Here is a 12515-nt window from a genome sequence, read left to right on the forward strand (position 1 = left end):
TTCTGACCAAAGTCCCCCCATCAGCCTTCCCTCCCACCATCCCTCCCCTCGCTGCAAATCTTGCAGTGGATCCCCACTCCTCTTCTGGTGTTTCAGACTTCCCTGCCCCACCCAAGGTCATCCCCTGTCTTACCCGTAGTCATGCCCACTCTGCTCAGTCACTACCTATTTAGGTCTCATCTCTTCTCTAAAGTTGATGCCTGCTCACCAACTCTCACAGGGCCTCTGTGTTTTTCTGCAAGGCACAGAAACTCTGACAGGTACTTGAACTATAAGGAAGGTTATTTGTTGCTTACAAAGAAATCTTGAGGTGGGTACTTCTCAGGTTGACTTTGCAACTCCGAGAGGCCAGCATCTCTAAATCCTCTCCATCTTCCCCTATGGCTACGAGATCCACAAGATGGCTACCACAACTCCAGATATCACATCTTAAGACTCCCTCCAAAGTCAGGAGGAAGGGTGTTAGTCAAGGTGGGAAGAGCTGTCTTCCTGTGCTTTTCTTATCTGATCATATATCTTTTTTTAATATTTTTATTAGTTGTTGATGAATTTTTATTTTATTTACTTATTTATTTATATGCAGAGCTGAGAATCTAGCCTAGTGCCTCACACATACCAGGAAAGAGCTCTACCACTGAGCCACAACCCCAGCCCCAGCCACAACCCCAGCCCCCAGATATCTTATATATATCTCAGAAGCTTTCCTATTCCCACTCCCAAAACTAGATGCTAACTTTTGTAAGGTTGTCAGTGTACAACCATTCGCCATTTCCATATCCATTGCTCCTCTGTAAAATGGGGATGATGATACTTATCCTAGGTGGTTGAGTGGGATTGAATAAGATCGTCTAGGCTGGCCATTCCCAGTGCAAAATGCACTTGGCCAACTTTTGGGTTCAGGGATGGACATGTAACCTGATGGTACCAATCAGAAACGTGTTGAAGATCTGGTCTATTCTTTTCCCCTGGGATATTGAACAATGAGGACCAAGAGAGCCTGAAACTTTTGCACTTCTTCAGAGATCATTATCATTTGTCTTGATAAAAAATAAATTGCAGAAATGTGAGGGTCCCCAGACTCCATTTAACCTAAGGATGAACTGCATTAAGAGGTTTTCTAGAGCAAGTCCTCTACTGTAACAGCCAAAAATGTCACTTATTCCCCCTGAAATGATCAGATCCTCTCATTATATGGATTCATGGAGAACAGCAACTTCTCTTCATAGTTTGTAACAATGTGTAATTAAATATATTGAAAATTATGTCATGCCACAAAATTTAGGATTCAAAAGTATGGCATTTCTTAAATATTCCAAATTAAGTTACATCTAGCAAAAACTTTTATTTGTTAAGATTACAGGAAGTTGATACAGAAAGTTCTAGAAGAAACCCATGAAAACAGATGGTAGTGACTTAATGGTTAATCATGGTTGTTCCTGGTGCTGCCTATGTGTCTTGTGCAGAGGAGTCAGCTCTATCGTGAGGTAGGGTTGACCTGGGCACTTTCCTGAGCACCTGGGTCCCAGTTCTCGAAGGCACAGGGCAGCCCTACCACCATCCGCCCTGCCTCCTTAGCAACTCCACAGGAATGGATTCCCCACAGACCCCCCAACACGTCTCCTCCTCAGGCCAGGAGGCCTCATGAGCCTTAAAGGTCTTGTGTGCCCCCCCCCACTCCCCCACCCCTGTCCTGTCTGCAGACATTCTCTTCCCCCTGAGGGGCACAGGCCTTCCAATCTCAGGGGTAGCCCACCCAGCCTAGCAGGAAACAAAGACCAAATACTGTTCCTTCCTTCCTTGTGATAAGGAAAGTTCAAAACCCAAGAACTCAAAAGCCAAGCTCTCTAGAAGGCGAAAGGAAATGGTGCGTATTTCCTCCTTTATCCTGATCAGCTTGCAACCTAGAAAGGGAAAACTGAGACCAAGCTTCTCATCAGGCTGCTGTGCTACTTTACCTAGAAACGAACCCACCACTGCATACATTCACATATGGAGAGCAGGAGATGCTGGGGCTGGTGTCTAATTAGCTCCTCATTTTATCCCAATTTGGGGCTCAGAACATGAGCAGTGAGGCTCAATAACTATTAGTTAAGTAATTACCTATTAAATAAAAGTCAGTTTTAAGAGACAGAAATTCAAACTGCATCAATATCGTAAAAGGTAATTGATTGGTTCTTGGAACTGGGAGAACCACAGGCAGGTCCAGCTTCAGATGCAACAGTGTGATTCTCTGCCCCTTGGCCTGCTTTCCTCCTCAGGTTGGCTTTTCTCTGCCCGACATTTCTTCCCTGTGTCCTTGGGCAGTGACTGCAGCATCTCCAGGGTCTTGGTCCTTACCAATCAGCATCTCAGAGAAGGATAGACAGACACTGTCCTCCATCTGTTTCTAGCATCTTGTAGCTTGAATCTTTTTGTGTATGTACCAGGGATTGAACCCAGGATGCTTAAGCACTGAACCACATTCTCAGCCCTTTTTTATATTTTATTTTGAGGAAGGGTCTTACCAAGTTAGGACTTCACTAAGTTGCTGAGGCTGGGTTTGAACTAGCAATTCTTTGTCTTAGCCTCCCAAGCCACTGGGATTACAGGCACGCACCACCGCACCCAGCCTTGTAGCTTGAATGTTTAAAAAAAATTTTTTTTAGTTGTAGTTGAACACAATACTTTTATTTTATTTATTTTTATGTGATGCTGAGGATTGAATCCAGTGCCCCCCACCTGCTAGGTGAGTGCGCTACCGCTGAGCCACAACCCCAGCCCTGTAGCTTGAATCTTAAACAAGACTTTTATTGCATTTCATATTGTGTCTATCCCAGAAACAATCACCTGACCAAGAGGATTGTGTTTTCAGACTGGCCACCTGGATCACTTGCCCTGGCAGGGTGGCAGTGGGGAGGTACTCCCAAGAAACAGCTCTACTAAGAAGAGGGTGGTCCTCTAATAAAAGAGGGTCATAACCAGATAAGGAGAGAAAGTATCTACACAAACATCAAAGCATTTGCAGGTACTATGATTTGAATGTCCCCCGCCCCCCGCCGCCCCAAACTCAAAATGTAACTGCCACTATAAGGGTTGAGTGATTAGATCATGGGAGTTCTGTCCTCATGAATGGATTGATGCTCTTATCAGGAAAATAGACTAGTTATCATGAAAATAGCTTTGTTATTAAAGTGAGGTCTCTCTCACCTAATGCCTTATGAGGCAACAAGAGGGCTGTCCCCAGATGCCAATCTCTTGATCTCGGACTTCCTAGCCTTCAAAACCATGAGAAAGAAATTTTGTTCCTTTACAAATTACTCAGTCTTCAGTATTCTATTATAGCAGCAGAAAATGGACTAAGATAGGAGCTCAGGTTGGGTGGGATGTAAGGTTCAGTTGTGGTGGGTGTATTAGGGTAAGATAGATGCTGTAACAAACAACCCCCAAACCTCAAGGCTTAACACCCAAATTCACTCATGTCACAGCCCAAAGCAAGGAGATATCGTACCCACTCATCTCCATCGAATCATTCAGGCACCCAGCTCCTGTACTGACCCTCATCTTCTAGAGCCCTGAAGTCCTGTGTTTCCAGTTAAATAGATAGCAAAGTACATAATATAACAGGAAGTTTTCAGGGGGCAGTTTATGAATTAATATACATCTTTCCTGCCCAATACCCATTAGCAGGAACTCAGTAATTACACACTAAAGATAAGCTAGAAAACATGCCCAGAAAGAAAATCAAGCAATATTTGGTGAGTTTGTAGTCCTGATAAATTGAGGGAGGGTCCTTCACAGGACTGGGTTTGGGAGATGGTCAGGCAGCAGGGTAGGATGGAAGGCCTAGAATCCCAGGCTACCAGCTTCTCCACTTCAGGTTTTTCACCTTGGACAAGTCACTCCGCCTCTCTAAGCCTCAGTTTTCTCATCTGTCAAATATAGTGAAAGCCCCTCTGCAAGCCCCTTCCCATGCAAAAGTCCAGCTCTGTAGCACTTCTGTTTCCAGGTGATCTCATCATCTCCAGCCTCCGCTTGAACTTCACAATCCCCCACACCAGCCCTCCTTTCTCCTCTCTGCTTTATTTTTCTCTGCAACCAAATGCTCTCCCCATTTATTCACTATCTCCCCGCCTGAAAATGAAGTTCCCAGAAGGTGCAGCATTTTGTGTTTAGTTCACTGTTGTATCCCAAGAACCTAGAAGAGTCCTTGGCGTATTGTGAACTCTCAAAAAACACTTGTGGAATGAAGGAACGAATGAATGAGTTTCAAAACATTTCACAAAATAGCAAAAAGTACACAATTCATAACGGAGCAACACTGCCATCTGGTGCCAGAAATATGAATTGCAAGCACAAACTCTGGGTTGGGGTAGATGTGGGGGTACAGGAAAGAGTCTCCAAAGACAAGCCTTGTCAAATCAACCCTGAAGCGATGCAGCAGCACCTTCTGACTTTGGATGGCCCAACAGACCCAAGAGGCCTGACTTTCTGTCACTTGTGTGCTTCTACCCTGCCGAGCCCTCTGGGACCCCAACCAACCATTCATTAGGTCTTCAGATTGACCAGGTACTGGGAACTTTCCCTGATGCTCCTAAAACCAACCCCACATGGGAAAGGCTATCCCTTAAGATGCAATATTAGGGAAAAAAAGGCTCTATCTCTGTGAGCAGAAAAGAGAGAGATCCCATGCAAAATGGGACCAACAAGAAGAACCGAGGTGAGGGAGGAGAAGAAGGAAAAGCCTTGAGGAAGGGCCAGGTTAGACCCACCTCCAACCTGACTTCCAGTTTGCTTTTGCTTCTCATCCATCCTCATGGCACTAAATGGGCTTTAGACCCTAAATTTAGCCTAGCCCTAAAATCCTACCATTCTTGGGAGGAAAGAAGGGTCATAGTAACTCCAATTTCTGGAGTTAATGCCTAGAAAGTGGAGCCCAGCCACTGCTCAGACACTGGTGTCCCCAGCTTGGGGTCTCCTCATTACTAGACAGTTGTTCCAACATGGCGTAGCCTCTCCAAGAGGGAGTGGATGTTTATTCTAGTTTCTCTCACAGCCTCTTTCCTCCTGGGCCTTGGTGGATGGCCCAGTATCCTCAGTGCCATAGCAACCAGGAGAGAGAGAGAGAGAGAGAGAGAGAGAGAGAGAAAGAGAGACACTCATGTTTGAGCTACTCCTTTCAACAGGACTGATTCTGATTGATCTCTGGCTTCCTTTGGGCTTCTGAGTTTTATAAGGTCTGCTCTCCCTGCCCCTTCATGCAGGTCAGCTGTCCTGGGAGATGAAGGGAAGTGGCTCTGGATAGAATTTGCCCCCTCTTTTAGAGCCTTGGCCATCAGTGACAGGAGCAGCTTGGCCTGCAGATCTTTCCTTCGACCTCTGCTCAGCTTGGTTCAGCCCAGATATGTGGAGCACCTTCCGGGATTATGCAGGATTTAAAAGACAGGTCAGGCCTCTGACCCCAAAGGGCCACTGGCAAGTGGGGGCACAGCCCATGCAGAACAACCAACAAGCTATGACCGTGTACGTGAGCAAGTGTCAAATCAGAGGTTCATGCCAAAGGGAGCGTTGATTGAGAAGCCTCTGGACAGGGTGGGATTCCTGTGGCCTCTGTGTTCACCCACTCTCGATGATCAGATGGCCTTGAGAACAGCCATCTTGTCCCAGCTCCTCTCAGCACCCAGAGTTGAGGGGAGTGACAACTATGAATCCCCTCGTGCAGGTGTCATTGAGACACAGTCCTGGCCAGCTCATGACACTGGAACATTGGATGCCCAGAACAATTCAGAGGACCCACAGGGACCGACCTTCCTTGTCCCTCCATGCCCCCTCCTCTGATTCTCTTATTTTCACCGGTCTCCTCCCTGTCCCTTGGAGTCAGCTCCCTCAGAGTCCCCTGCTGTCCTCCCTCCCTGCTGGTTTAACTCCCTCTCAGAGCCGGCCAAGGTGAGCTCTGACCTGACATTTAATCATTATTAACTCTAAGTATAGATCAGGAGTTCACTATGAAAGCTGATAAGTGTTGTAAATATAAAATGCATACCAGATTTTGAAGACTTTGTATTAAAAAATGTTAAGTTTCTTAATACTTTCTATAATGGCTCTGTATTAAAATAGTTTTTGATATATTGAGTTAAATTAAATCTATTATTAAAGTTAAATCTGTCCTTTTTTTGTGTGCTTTTTCAATGTGACTACTAGAGAATTCTAGATCATATCTATAGCTCGTGTTTTATTTCTCTTGGACTGAGCTGGTTTAAATGTGCTTGGGGAGAGAAGCTGAGCACACTGTTAAATAAAAATTATAGGAGGCCATTGTTTTGGGTTAACTCCAGCACCGGGCTCCAAGAGATTAGACTAAAAATCAAAATGTATGCAGTCATACTAAAAGTCAAACTGAAACTAAGTATTATCTGACCTTCCAAGAAACAAGGGAAAATGAGATGACAGCCAAATTTCCCAAACAGGCCAGTTTCAATTGGCATGATAGTAAGTTCCTAATCCTTACACCAGAAAGATAAACTGCAGTAGCTTGATCTTAACCAGTCAGTTGTTTTTCTGTTCCTCTGACTTGCTATCCCCACATTGCAGGGAAAGTAACTTCCAAATGACCGATCTGCTTTGCCTTTGGCTGGCTTTCTTTTCAGTTCTTTTCTGTCTATAAAACCAAACTGCTCTACTCTGCTCATCGGAACACATTCTTTTTTAGAGATTGAAGTGGGGCCCCATTCTAGAACAAAAAATAGAGCCCATGGAGACCATGTAATTGCTGTAATCTTGTCCTTTAACAACACAACACAGTTCATAGCCACATGAATGTCACAATGTTGAACGTGGATTAATGCAACATCAGTAGCCCTGCCCCAGAGTTAAAAGCTCAAAGGAGAAGAAAAGTTTCCTGACCATTCCAGGGTAGGGAAGAAAGATAGAAAAGGCGGGATGAAAATACCCCGAAGAGCAAGGATAGAGATGGGGTAAGGATGCAGAGGTCAATGGATTCAATGTCCAAGAGAAGAATAACTCAGGCTTGGGCTGGGGTTGTGGCTCAGCGGTAGAGCGCTCGCCTAGCAGGTACGAGGCCGTGGGTTCGATCCTTAGTACCACATAAATAAGTAAATAAAATAAAGTATTTGTCCAACTACAACTAATTTTAAAAAAAGAAAAACTCAGGCCCAATAAGATGCAGAGACCACAAAGTCTCAAGCCAATGTGAAGGACTGGCTCACTGTTTCTGTGTATCCAGTTACAACGCCATTCATTTTACCATGTGTCCCAAGGTGTTGGGGGAGGGATGAGGCAAGCAGGAAGTTCCTAAACTGAACACTGGGAACATAGGTGCCATTTCCTAGTGATCAAGGGGCCTTTGACTCCCCTTCCCCCAGCCCCCCAGGCACAATGCAAATTCAAATCTAGGCCAGATACTTCCTCTGGCTTGGTTTAGAATGTGGCTCCTCAAGGAGCCATGTTTTCTAGGGGTGCTGGAGCTGAGAGTCCAGGCTCTAGTGGACAAGATGTTCTGCCCTGGTTCCAGCACCATGGCTTAGCCTCCCTGTCCAGCCTTGTTTTAAGCAGCTTCCTGATGACTATGGACCTGAGTCCTGGGAGAAGTCACAGGGGGAAGCACATGTTCCTATCTGAGATGAACTCATTCCATCTACACGTTATGGAGTTGGGTGGAATGAGGCCGTGGGGACGGAAAACACAAAGCCGCAGCTCAAAAGTGCTGGCGCTTGCATTTTGCAGAACTCTGGCCTGGTCATCTCTGGTCAACAACAGATCTTTCTGAGAATAGCTGGGACTTCTGTGGTCCTTGGCCAGTCCTGTGGGACTGGCTGCCTAGAGCCAGGGGGCAGGCGCTGAGTCCAAATTGGATATTGAATCATTTTAGGAAGGGCCAGCTGTGTTTTGGAGCCGAGGCCAGAAGGTGGCCCAGAGACTGGACCAAGAGAAGTGCCAAGGGCAGCCAGGCCAGAGGGGGCACCAGGGCATCTGTTCCCGCCAGGGCCTAGAAAACACTGGGATTCTGCAATCCTGAAGGTGCTTTGCCTCCCAGGGGTCTCCTCATGGGGGGAAATCTTTGAAAATGGGAGCTCTCTTCCAACGGCCCTCCATGCTTTCTTCCAGAAAAAGGAAGACTTAATAACACAATAAGTGCTTCCTAAAAACCTATCTCATACTCAACACTTGGTCAGGCACCATGGGGAAAGTGAGAGAAAGGGCTAAGGATTTTTAAGTGACAGGGCAGAAAGAACCTTAAGATGCAAAAAAAAAATGAATCTCCAAAGTAGAAATTCCTGACACAACCTGCCTGGCCATCAGACATGGTCTGTGAGGGAAGCTCAAGCAATTTAGCAAAACCAAAGATGCAAATGGCATTAGGAGGAATGACAAAGGACACACAGAGGTGTAAAAGCCTACAGCCCAAAGTCTAAGTGCCATGGGAGTCCCAAGCTGAGATGACCAGATAACTGGGGTGATTGACATGAGAGGGACCAGGCAAGGAAGACCTCCTGGAATAGGGACTAGAAATGAGCCATGTGAGATTTAGGGTCGGGAAGAAAAGAGGGGGAGGGAAAATTGTTTTAAAAAGAAGAAGGAAGAAGGTAAAGATTAGAGAGTCAGCAAAAAATTGAAGACAAACTGCCAATCACACAATTTCACCAAAGATCGACCAATGCAACCAGCTGCCGTCATGTCAATGAAGCTGCGATGGCAGTACAGAGAGTGAGACTGGACGGGCCCAGGGATCAAGGGATGCCTCATAATCCGTGTGGATCTTTACCCCACTGGCCTCAGGAATTTGCCCCTGACATTTCCATTTCCCCAAAACTCAGCCATCCAAAACATCTGAAGAAAAGCAAGGCCACTCTCACGCAATGAGTTCTTGCTGGCCTGTACAGATTCTTGATGATCTCAACTTTTCTTCCAAAGAACTCACAGGAAAAAGGAAAAAATAAAAATAAAAACTTGAGAAAAATTTTACAGCAAAATTATTAAGATTCTAGGTTCTGGAATCAGATTGCCTAAGCTGGAGTCCTGACTCTACTGGTTAAATCTACAACCTTGAACTCCATCTCTTTGAAGCCCAGTTTCCTCATTTGTAAAATGGAACTGATAATAGTACTTAGAGTGTCATGAAGACGAGACAATAGAGTGTCATGAAGACGAGACAATAGAGTGCACATGAACCAAGCACTACTCTTGATCAATGTTATTATTATTATTATTGTCATCACTGATTTTCTGCAACCAACCAAAGAATCCTTTGTGGACCTAACCAGAATAATTTTAGCATCATTCTTCTATTCATTCAATAACACTGAGCACCTGCTATGAGTAATATAAAAACCACAATGATAGCTTGAGAATCTTTCCTGTTCTAAAGGAATGTACCACCTATGTAGGAATAATAAGTTATAGCTTCAAAAGACTACACACACCATGGTGCGGTGGACAGTGGAGTATATCCAAATCTACAAGGTCCCTGTATCATTTGGGATTATGTTAGGCTATAAGCATCTGCAAACCCCTAAATGATGGTGGATTAAACAAGGTGGAAGTTTGCCTCTCTCTCCTTTAAACAAAGTCAGAAGTTAAACAGTCAATGGCTAGTGTAGTGGCTCAAAAGCCACATGATGTCAGCTTTTTATTGCTGTGACCAAAATACCTGATAAGGAAAACGTGGAGAAGAAAAGAATTATTTTGGTTCAGGTTTCAGAGCTTCAGTCTATGATGGTCTGAATCCAATGCTCTGGGCCCAAAATGAGGCAGACCACCAGGGCAGAAGGGCATAGAGGAGAAGCACTGTTCATCTCGTGGCAGCCAAAAAGCAGAGCGAGAAAGGCAAAGAGGATACAGGGAGAGGAACCCTTCCAGGGCAGCACCAATAGTCCTGTGACCTAGATTTTTAAATGCCCATTTTACTGTCAACAAAACTGTGGCACAAAAAGGTAAGTTTTCCAAAGTCACACAACACACAGGTGACAGGACCAAGATTTGAACTTGGGCAGTCTGGTTCCAGAGTCTGGTGAGCAGGAGGAAGCAAAGAAGGGCTTTCCCCACTGTTTCGTGGCACTTCGGCCAGAACTTGGTCACATGGCCATAGTCACTTATTCTTTCTTTAATCAGGGCATCATAAACCTGGGAATTCTGTTGTTGAAAAAAGACTAGTAGCAAATATTAGGGACTACTTGTAGTCTCTGGTGTGGACCTCTCTAAAGGCAACCTTTCATCCAAAGCAGGACATCATAGCTATCATTCTGGATAGCATGACCCCTGTCCCTGCCCCTGATCCTGGAGAGACTAGCCAGAGCTTCTGGGACCAAGCAAGAGATTCCATCTTTTCATGGCATGTACCCTCAAGTGGCATGTACCCTGGAGTGCTGTGGGGTGGATTTCAGCCAAGTCTGCGAGGCTACAGTCGACAAAGAAGATAATTAGATGGATGTTCCCAGAGAGAACTCTACCCAAACAATATTTCCAGATGCCAGTGCCAGGGTTCCTGAGTTCCTGCTGCATCCTGCCTTGAAGACTGTTAAGATCCACTCCTCGTGTAGTGATACATCCCTCCTGTGCTCCAGTGGGCTTCTGACAATTGTTCAATTGTCTTCAGAGAATTCTACCTTTGTAACCAGGCAGATGTGGTAAGGGCCACTAGCACAGTCAAGGAAACTGTGGTGGAGGAATGGAGGCGGGAGAGACTGAGGAGGCTTAGGGGTCAGGGGAGACATCACCATCCGGGGTCTTAGAGCTGAAAGTGTTGAGTGCGTCAAGTGCCGACCGCAGACCAGACACTATTCCAAGTGCTTGGGTGTGGTCTCGCTTAGTCTGCACAATAGCCAGTGAGGCAGGGCGACTATTATTATCCTTGTTTCACAGATGAGTAAACCAAATCACAGAGGGTTAAGGAACTCCCTCAAAAGGTCTAAGATACGAGAGTAATAGAACTGGGTTTTGCACCTGAACAGTCTGATGCTCTTAACCATCTTTGGGTTGGGCTTAGATGTTGGTGTCTGGCCTGGGTCTGGAACAAAGGTAGGGCACAGATAGGACCATCATGCCAAGCAGAAGGCACATGGGAGCCACACCAGGGAGTCAGTGGGCACAAGGATGATCCGGGGCGTGGTGGGGGGGCACAGAGTCTGGAACAGCTGACCCACACAGTCTCTAAGGAGCAATAGTAAGCAATCAGGCTGGATGGCAGAGTGGGGAGCAGTTCAAGGAGAGGACTATGAATCTATGGTAAGGATTTTGGGTGTACTTGGGAGGCACTGGGAGGCATTTAAGTTGGGAAGTGACATGCTCGGGGACTGGCTTTGGGATGATCACTCAGGATCATCACAGGGATGGGGAAGGCAGGAGGCTCTTGGAATAAATGACCCATTTCAAGGAGGATAGAGAAGAGAAGATGGAGATGTGACCTCTGGGGCCACCTGAGAAATAAGGGAAACAGAGGAGCCAAAGGCCCTTCCAGAGAGGCTCTGGGCCTGCTGGTGGGTAGGGTAAGAGTGATGAGTTCAGGTTGGACAGCATGAGCCCCAGGTGCCTGTGGGGCCCTCTGATGGAGAATCTTATAGCAGAAACATGTGGGAGAAGTCAATACTTAGAGACTCCGAGGCCACACACATGGTATGATTCCCGAAACCATGAGATGCCACCCCCAGAAGAAAGACACGGACCACACCCGGTCAGGAGACAAGAACCCTCGGAACGGTTCAGGCACAGTTCAGAAATGTGGGCCCTGGAGCAGGCTTTCAAGGAGGAAGGCTGGACCCTGGGGACCCAGCATGGTGAGGGTAGGCGGGTAGGAGGGCCTGAGGGCTGCGGCAGACCCCAGGCCCAACAGCTCCCGCAAGCCTTCCTGTTGCCCGGCTGAGGCTCCAGCACTGGGGATCTGCAACGTCAAATGGTTTAGATTTATGATGGAAAATGGCTCCAGGAACTGGAGCAATTTACTACTCACGAGCGGATTCCCACTTGTCTATTAAAGCACCTCATTCCAACCCGACACCCAGGCATGTTCACACCTCTGGTGGGGAGTCAGGCCTGCCCAGATGATTAGCCTCTGGGCTGGGCTCCCTGGGGAGTGGCCAGCCCTCCTGACAGCCTTCAGAGCCGGGGTCACAGAGGCCCAAGCTGCCACAAGACAGAGGCAAGACCCGGCGACAGCGTGTCTGCCCCGGCCTGCCCTGGACAGGCGCTCTGTGGGGCAGGCCCCATTCCCCCTGGGGGAATCATGGCTGAGCGGGGTAACAGAAGACTGAGGCTTTGCCGGCAGCTCCCAGTTCTGCCTTTTAAGAAGAAGTGATTTGAGCAAGCCCCTTGGCCCGAAATGGTTTCCTCTTCTGTAAACAGGGAGCACTAATCCCCACCTGGAGCGGGTGTTCTCATGACAAAACAGGGAAGCAGGAAAGCAGTAAGCTCTGCTCACTCAGGAACCACCCACGCCCTTCAGTCCCCGAAACATCAGGAAAGGGGGACATCCATGAGTGTAGGGGAGCAGCTACAGAGGGGAAGGTCACGGGACAAGAGCTAAGGAA

The sequence above is a fragment of the Marmota marmota genome, unplaced genomic scaffold (assembly GCF_001458135.2).
Source record: "Marmota marmota marmota unplaced genomic scaffold, marMar, whole genome shotgun sequence".
Taxonomy (NCBI): Eukaryota; Metazoa; Chordata; class Mammalia; order Rodentia; family Sciuridae; genus Marmota; species Marmota marmota.